The 7,500-nt window shown below is 47.4% G+C and overlaps 2 protein-coding genes across 2 annotated transcripts in view; one reads left to right on the forward strand and one right to left on the reverse strand.

Moving 5' to 3' along the window:
* Positions 1–7,500, reverse strand: part of LOC116064546 (zinc finger protein 239-like) — a 914,372-nt gene that overhangs the window by 162,701 nt on the left and 744,171 nt on the right. The gene's annotated exons all lie outside the window — the stretch shown is intronic.
* Positions 1–7,500, forward strand: part of LOC116059956 (disks large homolog 4-like) — a 46,442-nt gene that overhangs the window by 32,109 nt on the left and 6,833 nt on the right. The window lies entirely within an intron of this gene.

Here is a 7,500-nt window from a genome sequence, read left to right on the forward strand (position 1 = left end):
ACTCTGATCTTTACTCTAATACATGCTGACTACAGTGTAGTAGTACTCTGATCTTTACTCTAATACATGCTAACTATAGTGTAGTAGTACTCTGATCTAGACTCTAATACATGCTGACTACAGTGTAGTAGTACTCTGATCTAGACTCTAATACATGCTGACTACAGTGTAGTAGTACTCTGATCTAGACTCTAATACATGCTGACTACAGTGTAGTAGTACTCTGATCTGGACTCTAATACATGCTGACTACAGTGTAGTAGTACTCTGATCTGGACTCTAATACATGCTGACTACAATGTAGTAGTACTCTGATCTGGACTCTAATACATGCTAACTACAGTGTAGTAGTACTCTGATCTGGACTCTAATACATGCTGACTACAATGTAGTAGTACTCTGATCTGGACTCTAATACATGCTGACTACAATGTAGTAGTACTCTGATCTGGACTCTAATACATGCTAACTACAGTGTAGTAGTACTCTGATCTGGACTCTAATACATGCTAACTACAGTGTAGTAGTACTCTGATCTGGACTCTAATACATGCTGACTACAGTGTAATAGTACTCTGATCTGGACTCTAATACATGCTAACTACAGTGTAGTAGTACTCTGTTCAGTCCCTCCAGAAAAACGTGATTATGTGATCTCATAATTCAACGCATAATCAGCCAAAGTCTGCATATTTATGTGGGGGGGCCGCATTTTTTCAAATACGTCGCACTTTCAGCGCATAAATTGCCGATTTCCGCGCAAAATATGCGGGACTTGCATGATTTCATAATCCCTGCATTTTCGTTGCAAAAAAGTCACACATATATCTTAGCAGAAAGTTGAAAAATGTTGTGTTTACTTCACACAAGAGCAGCCATTTCCCCCTGTTGCCATGGGAACGTTACGAAGTGATGTTACGAAGTGACGTTACGAAGTGACGTTACGAAGTGACGTTACGAAGTGACGTTACGAAGTGACGTTACGAAGTGACGTAATTACGTGACGTGAACATCATCGAAAAGCTGCAAACCCCGCGATAAAGCCGTGATGAATCCGCAGTTTTTGCAAGTTCCCGCAATTGTTGCAAGTTCCCGCAATTTTTGGAAGTTCGCGCAATTTCATTGCATAAAATTGCATAAATATCCCGCATATTCCATCGCATTTTTTAAGAAAACATGCCGCATAATCAAGGATTTTTGCCTGCAACAATCACAAAAAATCTCGTCATTTTTCTGGAAGGACTGTCTGTTGATCTAGACTAACTACGGTGTTGTAGTACTCAAGATCGGCCTCTAGAATACTTCTTAAAGGTCTCAGATATAAAGACTCAGGATTATATCTCAAACTGGTCTTTTATCAAGATTCTTCTGGCAATAAAGACGTGAAATAGATCAAATAAAACATTATTGTCTGTCCAGCTGACAGACATCTGTGGCTCAAATGACATAAAATACATCTAGAAACATACAGATAAATATAGGAACATACAGATACATATAGGAACATATACATACAGATACATATAGGAACATATACATACAGATACATATAGGAACATATACATACAGATACATATAGGAACAGTGTAATGAAGCCTGAGTGGAGCTGTTTGATGTTGTCTATGTATGGCTGTTCAGTGTGGGGATTGTCGGTACGCGACCTGTGCTGCACGATCCAATACGTAGTAGAAAACGTGACGGTTTCTACACTCTTTGTATCAAGCATGCGTTGAAACACTTGACGGTCAGGCGGCACAACTGGCGGCATATTTTTGTACAACACTTTAAAAGACCCTCAAAATAAAATATGAAAATGACCGTTAAAATATATAACAGCTGTTAACGTCAGTTCTACTTTACTTGTGCTCATTTAAAATACAATCAATCAATACTTGGTTTATTGGTATTACTATAAAGTCTTAATTTAGCTGTAGCCTGCTTTTCCCAGTGTTTAGACTGAAGCAAACTGTGTCAGCTAGTGTTTTTTGTTTAATTTAAATTAGCTGTTAGCTAAACTAACGTTAGCTTCCTGGTCATGTGTGATTATAGTGGCTTTCCTGAGTACTGACCGTGTGTAAGGGTCTGTATGAGTGGATTAGATTTCTGCCTGTGTTTCTTTATGTGAATGTGGATCTTTCAGATCAATTTGAGGAGTGACAAAGTCTCGGTCTCGACCCCTCAAAGTCTCGCTCTAAACCCCTCAAAGTCTCGGTCTCAACCCCTCAAAGTCTCGCTCTAAACCCCTCAAAGTCTCGGTCTCAACCCTTCAAAGTCTCGGTCTAAACCCCTCAGAGTCTTGGGCTAAACCCCTCAAAGTCTTGGTCTCGACCCCTCAAAGTCTCAGTCTCAACCCCTCAAAGTCTCGCTCTAAACCCCTCAAAGTCTCGGTCTCAACCCTTCAAAGTCGCGGTCCAAACCCCTCAAAGTCTCGGTCTAAACCCCTCAAAGTCTCGGACTAAACCCCTCAAAGTCTCGGACTAAACCCCTCAAAGTATCGGTCTAAACCCCTTAAAGTCTCGGTTTCAACCCCTTAAAGTCTTGCTCTCAACCCCTCAAAGTCTCGGTCTAAACCCCTCAAAGTCTCAGTCTCGACCCCTCAAAGTCTCGGTCTAAGCTCCTCAAAGTCTCAGTCTCGACCCCTCAAAGTCTCGGTCTACACCCCTCAAAGTCTCAGTCTCGACCCCTCAAAGTCTCGGTCTACACCCCTCAAAGTCTCAGTCTCGACCCCTCAAAGTCTCGGTCTACACCCCTCAAAGTCTCGGTCTCAACCCCTAAAAGTCTCAGTCTCGACCCCTCAAAGTCTCGGTCTACACCCCTCAAAGTCTCGGTCTCGACCCCTCAAAGTCTCGATCTCGGCCCCTCAAAGTCTCGGTCTAAACCCCTCAAAGTCTCGGACTAAACCCCTCAAAGTCTCGGACTAAACCCCTCAAAGTATCGGTCTAAACCCCTTAAAGTCTCGGTTTCAACCCCTTAAAGTCTTGCTCTCAACCCCTCAAAGTCTCGGTCTAAGCTCCTCAAAGTCTCAGTCTCGACCCCTCAAAGTCTCGGTCTACACCCCTCAAAGTCTCAGTCTCGACCCCTCAAAGTCTCGGTCTACACCCCTCAAAGTCTCAGTCTCGACCCCTCAAAGTCTCGGTCTACACCCCTCAAAGTCTCGGTCTCAACCCCTAAAAGTCTCAGTCTCGACCCCTCAAAGTCTCGGTCTACACCCCTCAAAGTCTCAGTCTCGACCCCTCAAAGTATCCGTCTCAGCCCGTCAAAGTCTCGGTCTCGACCCCTCAAAGTCTCGATCTCGGCCCCTCAAAGTCTTGGTCTCGACCCATCAAAGTCTTGGCCTCAACCCCTCAAAGTCTCGCTCTAAACCCCTCAAAGTCTCGGTCTCAACCCTTCAAAGTCTCGGTCTAAACCCCTCAGAGTCTTGGTCTAAACCCCTCAAAGTCTTGGTCTCGACCCCTCAAAGTCTCAGTCTCAACCCCTCAAAGTCTCGCTCTAAACCCCTCAAAGTCTCGGTCTCAACCCTTCAAAGTCGCGGTCCAAACCCCTCAAAGTCTCGGTTTAAACCCCTCAAAGTCTCGGACTAAACCCCTCAAAGTCTCGGACTAAACCCCTCAAAGTCTCGATCTCGACCCCTCAAAGTATCGGTCTAAACCCCTTAAAGTCTCGGTCTCAACCCCTTAAAGTCTTGCTCTCGACCCCTCAAAGTCTCGGTCTAAGCTCCTCAAAGTCTCAGTCTCGACCCCTCAAAGTCTCGGTCTACACCCCTCAAAGTCTCAGTCTACACCCCTCAAAGTATCCGTCTCAACCCCTCAAAGTATCTGTCTCAACCCCTCAAAGTCTCGATCTCGGCCCCTCAAAGTCTCGGTCTAAACCCCTCAAAGTCTCGGTCTCGACCCCTCAAAGTCTTGGTCTTGACCCCTCAAATTCTCGGTCTCGACCCCTCAAATTCTCGGTCTCAACCCCTCAAAGTCTCGGTCTCGACCCCTCAAAGTCTCGGTCTTGACCCCTCAAATTCTCGGTCTCGACCCCTCAAATTCTCGGTCTCAACCCCTCAAAGTCTCGTTCTCAACCCCTCAAAGTCTCAAAGAGTCAGAAAGTCGTAACGTCATCGTAGTCCATGTTTGTTCCACATGCACGTAATACGTCTCCTTAACAGCAGGCGGCACTAATCTGTATTGTTGCCCAAAAATTTAAAACCGGCAGCTGATTGGACGAACATGTCACGTGGGTCTGGCTACTTCCGGATTTTACAACCGACCATAATGGCGGCTCGTTCAGAATACAATCTCATATTGTACTAAAATAGTTCACCGAAACGTGTTTCTGAAAACATTTTAAGAGAGAAATAGGCCGTGCAGTTGCTGAATCTGTCTTCATTTCAGATCAACAAAGGTCAGTTTAACAGATTTTCATCAGATTTTGAGAGACTCTAGTCACGCTCATCCCGCTCCCCATTTCCAGGTTAGCTCTCCACCAATCAGATGGGTCATTGAGTCCGACTGCCGGCAGTGCCCGCATCTCTGATTATACATGTCAAATCAGCCAAAATGAAAGCCAACGGCCCCTCCAACGGACGACGGCACAGAACACACCGACCAGACTCGAGTCACCGACCTCGCCAGACTGTTCAACGGCCGATTATCGGGCTGGTGTGTCAGCGCCATAAGACGCTTTCAATGCTTTCAGTTCTATTCTTGATGCTTTTGAAGCGTCTTTGTTCTTCGAGGTCCAGATTGGTTCCTCGAGGCCGGCGGGTTTTGATCCTCGTCTGGTTTTGATTTGTTCTGGACTCATTGAAACCCTCAGCTTATCATGACTCTGTGATAGAGGTTTTAATATTTCTGGCCTTTTTAAACAGCAGAATGGCCCTCTGTCATCTCTGCCTGGGTGGTCGAGAGACATAGACTCAGAGAGAGAGAGAGGGAGAGGGAGAGAGAGAGAGAGAGAGAGAGAGAGAGAGAGAGAGAGAGAGTGAGAGAGAGAGAGACAGACAGAGAGAGAGGGAGAGAGAGAGAGAGAGAGAGAGAGAGAGAGAGATAGAGAGAGTGAGAGAGAGAGAGACAGACAGAGAGAGAGGGAGAGAGAGAGAGAGAGAGAGAGAGAGAGAGAGAGAGAGAGAGCGAGCTGTCAGGGGAAGTGAGGTGTAATTAATTCACAGTGAACTGTAACAGTCTCTCTCTCCGTTATATAACCTCCAGATTCTCCAGAGACACAAAGACACGACGAAGAGAAAGTTGTAGAGTCGACAGCTGTGTAGCCTGCAGCGAATACAGACAGGCAGGCAGGCAGACAGGCAGAGAGGCAGACAGGCAGAGAGACAGACAGGCAGGCAGACAGACAGGCAGAGAGACAGACAGGCAGGCAGACAGACAGGCAGAGAGGCAGACAGACAGAGAGACAGACAGGCAGAGAGGCAGACAGACAGAGAGACAGACAGGCAGAGAGACAGACAGGCAGGCAGACAGACAGGCAGAGAGACAGACAGGCAGGCAGACAGAGAGGCAGAGAGACAGACAGACAGACAGACAGACAGACAGACAGACAGACAGGCAGACAGACAAACAGACAGACAGGCAGAGAGACAGACAGACCAGCAGACAGGCAGAGAGACAGACAGGCAGACAGACAGACAGACAGACAGACAGACAGGCAGACAAACAAACAGACAGGCAGAGAGACAGACAGACCAGCAGACAGGCAGACAGACAGACAGGCAGACAGGCAGACAGACAGGCAGACAGACAAACAGACAGACAGACAGACAGACAGACAGACAGACAGGCAGACAAACAAACAGACAGGCAGAGAGACAGACAGACCAGCAGACAGGCAGAGAGACAGACAGGCAGACAGACAGAGCAAGTGTTTGGTGCGACAGCTTCGAGGAAAAACGTCCTTTTAACCTGCAGAAATGTTCTCATGAAGCATTCGTACTTATATCTCTGGGAAGTGAAGCTCTGTTATTGGTATGTATTCCTCATATTTATTACTATCAGCAGCACGTTGACTGCTGCTGTATAAGAACATGAAGATCATCGTAGGGAGGAGGTCAGGGGGGACGTTTGGCTCCTAAAACACAAAACTTTCACCCAGGAAACAGGTGTTCATGTCCTGAAGAAGTTAAGGAGAAAACACAAGACTTTCACCAGGAAACAGGTGATCATGTCCTGAAGAAGTTAAGGAGAAAACACAAGACTTTCACCAGGAAACAGGTGTTCATGTCCTGAAGAAGTTAAGGAGAAAACACAAGACTTTCACCAGGAAACAGGTGATGTGACATGGGGTCATCAGGTGTTTTTGGGTCAACATCAGACACTCCTCCCAGCGACCCAGCCAGGGTTGATCAGGCCCTGACTACACGCCCAGAATGCACCTGAACACACCTCCCTGTAAGACCAGAATGCACCTGAACACACCTCCCTGTAAGACCAGAATGCACCTGAACACACCTCCCTGTAAGACCAGAATGCACCTGAACACACCTCACTGTAAGACCATGGGCCACAGATGGGCGCAGGTGCATTTGCTATTTAAACGACGTGGGAAACTGACAACTGGGTCGGTCTTAAACTAGCAAAGACACTTGGGTTGGGCTTTGTGCTATGCTGCGCCGGGTGCAGGATAGGACCCTCTAAGTTCCAGTCTGATCAGTTGTTTTGAAGCCTCGGAGGTGATGATCATATCTGGACAGAGTGATGTGTTGTGGACACTTTAGCTGCTTTCCCAGGTCAGCCTGCAGCTGCCAGTCAGAGGCTGTGTAGAGGAGACCTGCTGATGGAGTGCTTGGTCTTGGCCGGGTTTTCTCTCCAGCTTTGACAAAGGAGATTGCCTTCTTTGGAGCGTGTGGGTGTTTGCAGGTGCTGATGGGTGCGGCTTAGCACCTGGTCGTGGTGCCAAAGATAGCGGCCATCTGCAAGGGCCTTTGGACAGCTACTGAGGAGATGTTCTAGAGAGCCTCTTCCAGAGCAAAGACGGCAGGAAGGTGTTTCACTTTCCCCCAGGTGTGGAGGTTAGCTGGGCTTGGTAGGGCATCGTAGACTGCTTGCACAAGGAACAGGATGCATTGGAAGGCTGCCTGCATGTTTGCCCAGGTCATCCTGCTATGCGGTGTACTCTCCCATCTTGTCCAAGCTCCCTGCTGCCGGAAACCCACCGCCCTACTCACTCGCTCTTCCTCCACAACTGTTCGGACCGCTTCCTGGAGTATGTGTGTCTCTCCTTGGCCTGGGCCTTGCCCACCTGATTCTTTGGGAAGTAGCCTAACCCCGCTCTGACGGATGCCATGATGCCCACCAGTGCCTCTTTCCTTAGGCATGACTTTGCCACCTCCCCTGTGTTTGCTGCCCTCCATTTCCTTCCAGGTGTTCATGTCCTGAAGAAGTTAAGGAGTTGAGGAAGTTAAGGAGAAAAGACAGTGTAACCTGTTCACGTGACCGGCCAGCGGTAGCTTTAGCATACCATATGAACCCATTGATGAGGAAGTGATGCTTTCAGCCCTTTGAA

The sequence above is a fragment of the Sander lucioperca genome, chromosome 17 (assembly GCF_008315115.2).
Source record: "Sander lucioperca isolate FBNREF2018 chromosome 17, SLUC_FBN_1.2, whole genome shotgun sequence".
Classification (NCBI taxonomy): domain Eukaryota; kingdom Metazoa; phylum Chordata; class Actinopteri; order Perciformes; family Percidae; genus Sander; species Sander lucioperca.